Genomic DNA, 13,668 nt, shown 5'->3' on the forward strand with positions numbered 1-13,668 from the left:
ATTTTTCACACACAAACTAAATGCAAATGCAAATGCATGTATTTGTTTTTCATTCCCCTTAATGTGAAAAGTGCCAAAACTAATTGTAGCAAAGATCTGAAATATTTTACTCAAAGCGACATTTCAACAATTTCTCTTTCAAAATAGGAAGGAAGACTAAACGACACTTTTCAATTTCGAATAGAAAATGATTTCGACACTTCAAATATCAACAAATCAAATCAAATACATGACAAAAAGTTCAATCGACTATCCAGGGAAGGAAGACTCCATGACAATTCTCTTTTTGACACAAAACAACAGTTACGACACTTTTTGTACCAAAACGACAGATTGATTTAAGCAACTTTTCGACAAAGGATTGTAAATGATGGAAAAATACATAAAAAATTTACTAATCCTAATCAATAGAGGCTGATCTATGTGATTCAAGCAGACTTCAGTAATGAGGTATTGTTCATAAGCAGCAAAAAACAACTAAACAGAGCTGAAAACAAGGACAAAAACCCCAAATTTCAAGAATGGAAGCACTTGGGCTTCACAGAAAGAAGGATGCATCACAATTTTCAGATTCGGGACATGCGATGCATACTGGTTGATAGTGACAGACAGTGCGATGGGCCAGGGAGTGGAACTGAAGTGGGTTTTGGTTCAAATTTGCAGCTGTTTTCAGTGAGTTAAGCTGAGCTATGATGGACAGTAAAGAGTAAAGTATAGAGGAATGTCTTGGGAGGTTACTGAGATACCAAAAGGGCATCTAGAATGCCTTTAAGTCAAATGTTTAATTCATAAACTAAACCAGAGATTGACTGAAGCAACATTCATCTACTATGCAATTGCAGAGCAAGAGCAGTTTGAAGGCTATCTGGCTGACTTCAAGGTCTGTCTATAGTTTATAAAACAAAAATAATAACAAACAAACATCTATTCGATCCCCAGTGGAGTCGCCATTTTGTTTCTGGGAAAACTAGTGTCTTTTCGATCGACTAGCCCTCTAGGTTTGGAAGCTACCGTAGAAACAATAGTTTAAAGCAATTCATGATTTCTTATATGTTTAATAGATAAGAGAAAGACAAAGGAAGCAACTTGGATCTTCCGCTTAACTCCTTTCTTGATCTTTGATGCAGGAGCATCAAGGCCAACTTTCATTTTTTATTTATGTAATAAAGGGGGGTGTGACATTTTAATTGTTTTATTAATTAATTTGGTATTTTTAAATAAAATAGGAGATAAATTCTAAAAGTGAGGATTTTGTAAATAATTCTCAAATATGAGAGAATTTGGTCAGTTGAGGATGTAAAGGGATGAGAGATTTTAATTTAGAAATTAGTTTCATAAATTTTGGGTGAGAGAGGATCCTTAGGGATTCAAAAGTGATTTTAGGATTTGTTGAGATATTTGAGGACTTTGTTGAGTGATTAAAGGGATTTGAACCTAAATTGGTTCAATTCAATTTGTATAAATATATGAGCCTCAAAGGCAAAGGAGGGTAGATAGGATAGAATAGAGAGGAGATTGTGAGTTGTAAAGAGTGTGAGATTGGGAATAGAAAGCAGGGGTTTCTGCTTGGGAGCCTTCGGGCAATTTGCAAAGGGCCACCAAACTAGAATATCGGGCCAACAAAAGTTTGTAATTCATTGTCTTGTTTCAGATTATACATACATTGGTTGATTGATTGAGAAACAGTTTATTTGATTTCTGAAGTTCATGGCATTGTTGAATTAATGAAGAAATTATCAATGGGCTTGAATTTACATTGATTTTGTGTGGTAACCGCCATGTATAATCATTGAGTGTAAAATGGCATTAAATCTCTACGTAAAGGATGTATTGTAAGGCATTGAGTCTGTAGCTTGGTGTGGAACTCTGTATGTAAAAACTCTGTTCTGTCAGGGTCGTTAGTTATTGAGACAACCAGTCAGATGTTGAAAGCGGCAGTTAGTGAATGTGAACACGGCGCTGTTACTTTGGGTTTGGTTTGAAGATGTTTTCAGGAGAACTTAAAATTGCATCGATTCTGTATTAAAATAAATAGTTGTTGACTGCGCCAGTGGTATTGAGTGACATCGTTTGTATAAGTCAACATTGAGAGCAGGAATATAAAAATGTATTTCGGCTGGTAAAATCAATGGAACTTGACATACATAGTCTTGTTTTGTAATGCGACTATGTGAGATGGAGGTTGCTCGAGTATTAATTCATATATGAGTTAAAATGACGTTCTAAAAAAAACTAAGTGCAGAATCGATATCTCTTAATCGAATTTCCATTTGAATGATTTTACTGTATGACAAAGGCACAGGTTCAAAATCCATTCGATGGAAATGTTTGAAATCCGGTTCAGAATTTGTCCCCTCCGTGGTGTTTGAAACTGTGTGGAAGCTGGTAGTTAAAGCCCAGAAGTTTTGAAACAGTTTGTTTACCAATTGATTGAAGGTACGTTCTTTGCGTAATTGTTACAAATTGGAACAGAATTGTGTTACTTTTCCAAGTCTAAATGCAGTGTCAGGGCAGATCGATGGTAGGTTGTATAAATCAGAAGCGCTGGTATTGAGACAACCAGTCAGATGTTGAAAGTGGCAGTCAGTGAATGTGAACACGACGCAGTTACTTTGGGGTTGGTTTGATTAAAATGTAAATGGTGTCAGAAGCCTGTGGATTCGATAGTGTATTGATGCATTGAGTTTTAAATGTTGTCAGTGTTGAATTGAAACGGTATTAATACAACCCGAGTGTAATGTGTTAAGCTTTGAACACATTCAGAAGTTGTAGTTTTATGAACTGATACATCTGCCAGATCATTGAAGTTGAACACAATATGTATCCATTGTTGGATGGAAAAGTATGAATGTTGGAATTGATCAAATTCTAAGTTTTTATATGAATTGTCATTTTCCTAAAATGGGTAAAGTGCGCTTATATAATTGGAACTTGATTTTGTATTAAGTTCAAAAGCGGAATCTTGTTATGAGGCTTGGTGTATTGAAGATAGAATGTTAAGAATTAAACATCAGAAGAGAATTGGAGAGGCATAAGCGCATGGACTAGAATTATGATTGAAATTTATATTTGAACTCATATTATCATTGGGTTTGCTTGAAGGATCAAAGCTTGAATTTGCCAGACATTGAGGGTTTGATTTTTCAAAAAGCTGAGATGCATGTTTATGATCACGGAGATTAAAGATTCTGGGTATTGCAAGCTAACCCTGCATCAATATCTCTCTCCCTTGACAGAGCTTGCAACTCCTCTCCGTACTTATCCCACTTGGAGAGTACCTGTAGAAACATAGTAACAAAGAACCGTCAAAGCATCTTTATCTATTATATAATAATCATTATGGAATCATAAATATAATCAACATACAATGGCATTCACAAATAGTAACATTCACAATGGCATAGTTATATGAGAGAAAACTCGAGGAACTTTATTATATAGAAGGGAGAATTACAACCCAGTTGTTTGATCCAGTATCATCCTCCCATCATGAAGCCCTCTTCACCTCATGAAATAGCAAGGTCACACCAACAATACAATGCTCTTTTCTAAAATACAAACTATCAACACTTCCTTGCAATTCACAATATTCCAGCCTCCTGATCTCTTAGATGAGGGATCCATTTATAGATGTGTGAAGGGTGTGAGTCATCTTTGGGTTTTGATTAGTGTCATTCCACTTGTTACATTTGGTTCCACTTGGAGATTTTTTAGATCTCTTAGTCATCCCTGGGTGAATTTAGAGAGGCAAGTGTCATAGGAGAAGTTTCTAGAAGATTCCCTGAGTATCCACTTAGCAAACTGTCTCGGACATTTTTCCATCCTCGCCCATCGTACCTCACAGAAGGCCAAATTAGTATGCATCACACCTGAGCAGTGTACCACTTAGTATGCATTGCACCTGGCTAGTGTAGTAGTCAATATGGTCCAGTTTAGGCCAATTCTGGATGGTTTTTTAGGTATAACTTTTGGTGAATGATGTAATTAGTTGACTATGATCTTTTAGGGTATGAAACAACACTTTTAGGGGTTGAATAACCCTAGTTTATTGACATATAAGATTGGGTTTGAAGTGTCCAAATATGTCTATAACACAATGCCATGTCTACACAAGTTCACTTTCTCTCACACTTAGCCATTTTTCCTGAAAATCTGTCGACCAGCCAAACCCCTTCAACTGGACCTCAAGTGAGATGCACTGTGCAATCATAGATCTCAATGAATCTCCTCTATTGCCCAGAACTGTGTAGTTCTTGAGGCTGTACTCTAGGGCAATTGCACTATGCAATCCTGGAAGTGAGCCGACTGTCTATCTCCTAGAATTACGTAGAAGTTGTCTCCAAGCCCAATGCAATCTACACTTCCCACAAGATTAGTTATCAAGCTTTCCTTTGGTCTACCCGAAATGTGCAATGCACTATGACCCAGGGTTGCACTACTCTCCAAAATTACATAGACATGCCCAAATGCCTGCCTTGCACTGCCTGTAGAAATGTTGAGTCATGCTGAGTCAAGCCTCTATTGCCTTGCTCTGCACTATTCCCAGAAACTACGCAGTCCTATTTGTTAGGCCCTCATGTTGGCCTGCTCTGCTCTGATCCTGAAAATTGCACAATACTGATTAGCACACCTTTCGCTACCCCACTCTACACTTTTTTCGAAAACTGAGCAATCATGATGGGAAGGCCCTTGTTGCTTGTCCTGCACTGTCCCTCAAAATTGTACAGATGTGACCAACAAATCCCTGTATCCCAATCATGCCTTGCTTTGGAAAACTATGCAGGATTTCCTGCCAATGCCCTCTGCTGCCCCACTATATCTCCCTCTGAGAAAATATGTAGATTCCCAGTTGGACCCCGAGTGGCCTGCTTAGTCCTCATCTTGAAAATTGTGCAGAACTATCTAGCAATCCCCCCGAACACCCTGTCGTGCCTTCATCTCAAGAACTATATAGTTCTACCTAGCTAGGTTCCACCTTGCATCTATCGCTGCTGTCCTTGATTGTGAAATTTTTCCTCCTAGTGGCCTCTGCATAGTTTTTATTGATAGTACTCCAGAGCCCCTCATCTCAACCTGAGATGTGCTCTATGTAGTTTCAATGTCTTGTCCTCCCTCCTGGTCACCTAGACCCAAAAATGGAAACAATGCATCATGCTAAACTAGGATATTTTTGGATTTGATGTCATCCCATCATGAGTGAATCACAGGAACAAGTACATTGATGGAACATGGCATGACGATGAATGAGATGAAGAAGGAGTGGATGCTAGGAGACTTGCTCATAGCTAAGTGAATATACAAAGCACATTGAGTAGCAAGTGAAATGGATACATGCACTGAACCATAAAGCAAAGACCAAGACCATCAAGACCCCACAACACTTTGCCATGTGGAGGTGAAGACCAAACACACTGAGAGCACATCCATTACTTAGCAACAAAATAGCTTGACATGGACACCACAGTTAGCCAATACATGTCAGTAGTGTCATGTCGAGTTGTGTCATGAATACCTCTACTAAAGATTATAGATACCATGATCTAAATCCCTTTTGGGCTTAGGGTATAGACAACAAAATCATTTTTTGGCGGAAAATTTTAAAAGGTTAATGACTCAGGTTCAACCTGAGTTTCCAACAACAGAAGTCATCATAGTCTAGATTTTCACCGACATTTTCACTCCCTTTTGCAAAGGAGCATCTCACCCGAGGCAAGCTAGAACTTGTTATCCCCCATAATGTCCCAGGCTGAGAGGAATCGATGGAGGTAACCATAGACCAAGATTTTAGATTGGTAGCTATCCCTACCAAACCAGAGAGGGATCTCTCTATGAAATCACAGCCAACAAATGACTTAGATGTAAAGTATTTTATGTTAGATAGCTAGGCTCAAGTGAGTTTTTGGAAATTTAGGGTTTTTGATGTTGGATAAGGGAGAAAAACCAAGTAGCTGGGTCAGAGGGTCAAAGGATTACAACAACAAAGATATGAAGGAGCAAGGTAGCATCACTTTTGTGATGTATTTTAGGTTTTGTCGGTGCATTATGGTGTTTAGAAGAACCATGAAGGTCTTAATGAGCATGAGACATGAATTCATTAAGCAAGAGTGAAAATAACATATAATAATTTTCCATCAAAACAGAGTTTAGTGAAAATAATTCTGTTTATAATTTGCAAGGAAAACTATTGAAGAGATGATGAATGGAAAAGGAAGCTAAATATCATTCATATAAAGTAATAATAGAGGAAAAAAACATCACAAACTTACTACACATTAATTCCTAAATAATACCTACAAACTATGTCCTTTGATTTACAAAAATGTCAAATACAGGCTACAATGGTTCTCTCCTCAAATGTCTAGCCCTTGGAAAATGATTCCCTTCCATCTTATATAGGAAAATACAACATATGACATATCATCAGGTCAAAAATTCTATTCAAGGCTCATCATACATGGATTTGATGAGTCTTCACCTAAAAACTAGGATAGTTGAGACAATTTCCACAATTTAGGCTAAAGTTTAGGAGAGCATATCTCCTCATTATTTACAATTTTCCTCATAAAGTGAGGAAAAAAAAAAACTAAGAAGACTAAAGTAACATTAATAGATCATAATATCTCAAATTTTCCATCATTCAATGCTCAAAAATATACCATACGAGATGGGTCGCACCAGAACCATAGCGGTTGTGCTAGTCAGCAAAAAGGTCACACTAGCACACACCAAAACAAGAAATTTTATAGAAGGGTCATGCCTGTTTGAAGCCATTTTTAGGAATCTTCCTGAAGTCAAAATCAAAATATTAAAGAACGTTAAACTATCCTTGTCTGTCTAGTTTCTAGAACATCTTTCATTTTTTAAAATGAACCCATGGGAAGGCCTCGAAAACCTAATTTTTCCAACCTTACTTAGAAGCGTCACGCTAGTCCAAATTTAGTGGCAGAGGCATGAAAAAGGTGAGGTTTTTTGAGTTTCTCATCAAAATAGAAAGCTTTCATGCAAAACTAGGCTTAGATTTTACATGTACTCATCATTATGCACTCCTCCATGTAGTAAAAACTTCATTTGGATGTCTAGGGAAAAAGGGTCGCACTTCTGTGTGCCTTTTCCTACAAAATTTAAAAAAAATTGGAATTGCTCCAAAATTTTCAGAATTTGTTCCTTGGCTGCTATGGATGATAGGCTAAATATTTTTGGATGTTTTAGTCACCAATTTTAATTGTTTTACTCCTTTTCCTTGATTCCCTTTGCTTGTCTTGGACCTCTTTCAGTTTTTCTTTCAATTTTTTTATTCTGATTTGTGCAATTTGATTCCTTGTTTGATAGTGGTGGGCTATGTGCCTCAACATCTTATTTTCCCTGTTAGATTTTTCAAGAAGCTTATCTAGATGGAAATTGTCTTTTCCTAGCCAATATTCCTTGTCTTCATTGATTTCCATAGCAATTCTGTCTTCAAGACTCAAATCCTCATTTAGTAGGTTTTGGTCTTTTTCCTTCTGCAATTTTCCTTTGAGACCCTTTGTCCTAGGCCTCTTCCTTCCAACCTGCTTTTCTTGTTCATCATGCTCATCATGCCCCAACACTGCTTTACCTTTGGACTCTTGCATACTAGCTTTAAACAAATCTTTTTCTAAAAGAAGTTTCTTTGCCTTCAACTACTCATTTTCCTTCTGAAGGAAGGAAATGATGAATTTGGCTCTTGTGACATTATCTAGAAGCTCCATGATCTAAGAACATTTCTATTTGATAACTAGTTTCAGGGTTTGATGATCATCTTGGGATTGTAAGTCCACTATGTGTATGTCATGATGGATAGTCTCTTCATCTTGCAAAGGTGATCCTTGTTGTGATGATGTAGAAGGCTTGGCCCCTTCCACAATCTGTGGTGAAAAAACAAGCCCATTCCCTCTTTGATATGTCTTGGTTACCTTAGGTCTATGTGCCTCTGAAATTTCTGCTTGTTTTCTTGTTGAACCATGCTTCATCGACTATGTGGACCTTGACCCTGATGGTGTTGTTTTGCTAGGAGAAACAATGGGGCTAATAATAGGAGAAATTTTTAATTTATCCAAAAAGGTTTCCCAAGTTATTTTTTTGAGTGAGAGTTGATGCATTGATCAGGCTATGGTGAAACAAATTGGTGTTATGAGGTTATTCCCTGGTGTGAATTTTTTCAGTCATCTTCACCACACTCTTAGACAGAAAGTTGCACAAATTAAGTGTTATTTTAGAGGTGAAGTGCATAAGTAACCTAACATGATACCTTTATAATTTGGAGAATCTACCTTCAAATGTAAAATAATTCATAATAAACTTCATTAGAGGGGCATACTTGTTAAGAAGATGTCTAAAAGGAAAAACATGTTCAGAAGACTCTCTGACATTAGGTTTTAGGAACATCTTATAATCATCAAGGGGTAATTCCATGCCTTTGAACCAAGTGTCACCATGATTTGGAATACCTGTGGCTGAAGAAACAATACCTGCTAAAACATTGAACTCAATATCTGCTATGGCAACCTTATCTATGTTGAAATTTTTGGCAAAGAGGCTTGTTAAAGGGAGATGAGAACCAAACTCTGCGACCTGCTCACAAAGATTCATACACCAACATTTCTGAAACATTTTTGGGCAAATGGAGAAGAATTGATTTCTCTCAGGTTGGATGGCTCAAACCTTGAATGATGTCCTCCCTTGTGCACTTTCTTTTCACTCTCCATTAAATTTGTTGAAGGGTAAAACACTAGCCAGATGATGTTGATAAAAGTAAAGTGGGAGTTTTCTCATAGGTGAAAATGTAGTAGAAGGATAGGGTTTGATGAAAGCAATGGTGAATGAGTGGTGGAATGATAGGAGATTTTAAATTTTGGGTTTCATAGATGATAGATGATAGTGGTAAGTCAGTAGAAGCTAGGATTCATTCACCAAATATTTTGTTGGAGAAAACCATGAGAAACAATCAATTTACATTGAGGAAAATCTTTGAAATGATGGTGTAGATGGTTACTTACTATTTCCAGAGGCTTTAAGAGTCCTTGAATTATCTTTGGAAGTTTGAAGAAATTGAAAATCCCCTTGAAACCAAGAAGAAATCCCTATATTGTGAATTTCCCAAAGAGTCGCACCGTGGGTCGCTTTTGCTCAGAAATGTTGCAATTCTCTTAAAAGGGTCATACTTCTCCATAGGAAGGTCACATTTCTCCACAAAAATGTCACATTTCTCTCAGAAAGGTCATGTTCCTCCACAGAAAGGTCACATTTCACTTAGAATGCAACAAAACCCTTAATTTTCACAAAATTTTCTCTTGCACGATGATGGCTGAGAGATACTTAAAATTTTAAGAGTGAAAATGAGTTAAAAAACAACTCATCTTACCCTTTAAAACTTAAATTTGGAACCTTGACACTTTACGACCTTTGAAATTTGAAACTTGGTAAGTTTATGGCTTTCTTGAGACATTGAATCTTTTTTGGAACTTTGAAGTACTTATTACATATAAAAACATAAAATTACATATCAAAATTTATTGAAGAGACTTGCTTGTTACCACTCCTCCTTTGCTGTATTTTATGCATGAAATGAGAGTTTTAGTGACCTTGAAACCCTAATGACCTAATTGAGACATTGAGTTGAATGAAGACCATGGTGACATGACTGAAATGATGATGATGATTTGTTCAATGGTGGCACATCCAACTGAGTGATGGCAGTGACTGGACATCGAAATCTTGAAGGAGTGGAAATAACCCTAGAAACACTAACTAGTGGCCAAAGATTTTGAATGGAAGCCCTAGTGAAATGATAAAAACTTAAACTTAAACCATAATGGACATTATGAAAGAGAACATTTAATCACTGGTGGAAGGAAAAATTGACTGACACTAATAGAACCACAAGAAATTGAAGGGATCTATATTAATACTAGAAAGTTGTTTGCACCATTAACAAACTATCATCTACACAACCATATTATAACTGAAATACACATTCATTGCAGAAGAATGAAGAAAATCACTTGCATGAACAAAAGGGGGCCATACATTCATCACCCAACTACAAATTTGACACCGAAATTCCCAAACTTCATTTTATTAATAGTTCCAACCATTACATCGGACATCATACATATCTACGAGACTCTCTTAACCAAAAAATTACTTCCAACTCTACATCGCTTATATTAGACCCTCTGCGCAAACATAAATTTCTGCAGTGCCTTAATACAACTAGCACAAGGACTCAATCTATATGAAAATGCTGCTGAATTCATCCCTCTATGATTTCCTTTGTAGGCACGCTTTCTTGATCTAATATTCTTGGTGGTTTCTTGATCCCGCATAGATTTGGTCCCTTTTAACAAGATCGTGGGGCCATTTTCCCTTTTTTCCTATTGATTTCCTCAAAATTGATCCCATTTTCCCACTTCTGCGGGTGTGCTTCTCTATTTTCCAAATATGCAAGTCCCAATAATTTAATTCTTTGCCACTTTTACACTTCTGATGACATGTTTTCGACCACTTTGGCCATTTGCCTCTCGCAACTACTGATCATCATGTTTTCCAAAAAATGAAGGACCCAACATGGCTACCATATGACACTTGTAGCTCAAAGAATCTATTTAGGGATTAGGTAGTGGTTTTGGAGAAAGCACATGGTTCCTGTGGTGGATGACAGTGGAGGGTTATAAATTTACCAAGGTTAGTGGGTAAGTATTAAAAATTTATGCTAGGTTATTAATATTGAATGATGGTTACAATTAATCAACATATTCTCAATATGGTTTAGGATGTTATTGTTTGGTGGTTTATGAGAGAAATGATGGTTAATGAATTCTAACCAACCAATGATACATACAAAATGGCATAAAAATTAACAACAAATAATTAATCCATATAATAAAATAATTTAAATATAATCACATACCTCCTACATTTCAACAATTCAATACTATTGATCTTTTACTTCGTCCAAATCCACATTTGTATCATCCAGTTCAAAATTTATGTTTAAAGGAGTTTTCATAGAAACATCATCATCAATGTCATTTTTGATAATTTCATGTTCAATATCATCATCAAGAACATTGTTAGCTACATCCAACTCAAGTTCTCTGACTTCTTTGTATAAGACATCTACCCACTCCTTTGCATCATCGTCTTCTTCAATATTTTCTTCTTGTATTACATTATGCTTTATAGGAATTCCTCTTGGATCATATCTAACAATGTATGGCCAACCCATTTTTCTTGGAACCTTTGAGTAGAAGCCTTTCTCACATTGGCTTGGAAGAACATAAGGCTATGTACCTAGATCAACAACCTTTTATTAACCATAGTAAATCCATTAGAATTCTCAATATAAGTTATTTCAAAATCACATTCATTCATCCATAACATGTACCATTTTACCTCAAATAGGAGTAATATAAAGCATGTAAAGTCATTCTCAAGTATATCATCGAAATACTCATAGTATCTATTTTCAAATGCCTATTAATGGCTATCAATTCTATAGGAAACATTATTGACATGAAAGACTACAATTATCCCACAATAAAATGTTTTCTTCTTGTCATCCATCTTTTTATGCAAAATTTATGGCTACTACACATATAGCGTTATGGTGTTTCAATTTCAATATGATCAACACGCAATAAATGCATTATCTGGACTCAATAAATATTTAAAGAAAAAATAGACCACGTACATTAATATAATGGAAAATAACTAAAAATATGTGGGTGAATATGATTACTTGTTTATCTTTTAAACCATATACTATATCAATTTCCCTCTAAATAATATTGGTATGTTGATTACGGTGAGCCTCTTTTATCAGTGTAGCCTCCCTTCCCATGATAACCTACCATAATATTCATTGTTATATAAATACCTTCATCCAATCCAGCTTGTTTGCAATGTATGAATGTAGTGCATCCCACTTTGGACCAAATGTATAAAAAAAGAACAATTCATCAATAATTAAGTAACATTTCAAATCTTAGTAATTGATAGAAGATTACAAATTAAATAGATATAATATAGGTACAAATGAATAATCAAAAGTATTAAATATCTTTACCATCTAATTACCTTTCACCTTCCTCCCGTTTGAATTTGTTCATGGAGTTGACATCTAAAAACAGAGGCACATTCATACCTATATTCTAATTTAGGAATATACTAATTAATATACACAAAGAATTGATATATTATGTATCCCTCCACCATACAACATGTAGGACATGCTCATTGTCTAACAAAAACCTTCAATCATTTCAAATGCCTCTCAACCATCCACATTGAACTTATGTGTATGGTTCTATGCAATTCAATATCCTCAAATTAGTGTATGAAGTAGTGTTCTTGGACTTTGAAAAATGTTAGAAATAGGTACTTTCTCATTTGACACATTAGCCAAGGAATTTCACTCCTCTAATACTTTATATCTTCATTCTGGATTTATTTATATGACAACCACTTATACATGATGCAAGAAAATCACAATATTCAACAAAAAATCATATATTTTGCAAGTAAAACACATGTCAACAAGTTTCCCAATTAACATTTTGCATAGAAATCATTACTTACCTCATGTATTTGCTAAGATCATAATTTATTTTACTTTTTTTTTAACAAAAAAGGAATCACTATAAACATTGGTGGTATAACATGCTATAATGAAAAAGTCAACACCAAAAAATACTAAAAATATGTCTACCCATGTATAAAAGAAAAAAAAAATTATCTTAATGAAGGTATGTTGATCATGAGTTTTTACTCCACAAAATTCACTTTCTTTGTTAAGATATCATTTATGTATGAAGAAAATCCTATGGGAAATTTAACTTTCCAAATGGCCTCTTTTACAACATTTCTTTATTGCTTTGTAAATGACCATGGAAGGCAATCTCAATGTCAATTGTTATTTGAATGAATGAAATTTTGCATTGCATTATTGACTTCCTCAATGTCACTACAAATTTTGTTTTTTCTATTCCTTGTCACTTCTTCCATCTAATATTCTCCATAACATTTTTGTTACATTCTTCCAAATATGTATTGTATAAAAAAATTACCTATTTGTAAGTGCTCATTGTAGGGAAACCTAGTAAACTATATAGAGTAACATCAATGCCTTCATGACCTTTATGAAACATAAAAGAAATTTCAACCATAATTTCTAAATACTGTAAACATAATTCAATACAAATAAAATTTGTAAAATAATATATATGATACATAGACTAATTTCTTATCTTGATGATTTCTATTATATTCCAACATCCATAGCCAAGGTGTCATTCTTTGTGCTTTTATTCTAGTCTCTTCTTTCTGATTGAAAATATGTTTTTCAATAGTTAAATACGTGTGGCTCTAATGGAGGAGTGTCTATATTCATCAAAAACCTTCTTTCCTAAACTTATTGAACGATGATATTTCATCCTAAGACCAAAAACTAGACATGAAAATTCACCTTTTGTTTGAAGACCTACTGTTGGAAAAAAATGGTGATCAGGTTGAGACTTTGGGTTTAAGCACACGGGCTAACAATGAGTCTGCTATAGTATAGCATAGCATTGGAATTTTCACCTTATTCAAGAAGAATAAAGCATCTCATGCGAGGTGCACTATGACCTTACTTGGTTAAGGGACTGGAAC

Source organism: Pinus tabuliformis, chromosome 6, assembly GCF_031772625.1.
Source record: "Pinus tabuliformis cultivar Carrire ecotype Pingquan chromosome 6, CPIR1, whole genome shotgun sequence".
Lineage (NCBI taxonomy): Eukaryota > Viridiplantae > Streptophyta > Pinopsida > Pinales > Pinaceae > Pinus > Pinus tabuliformis.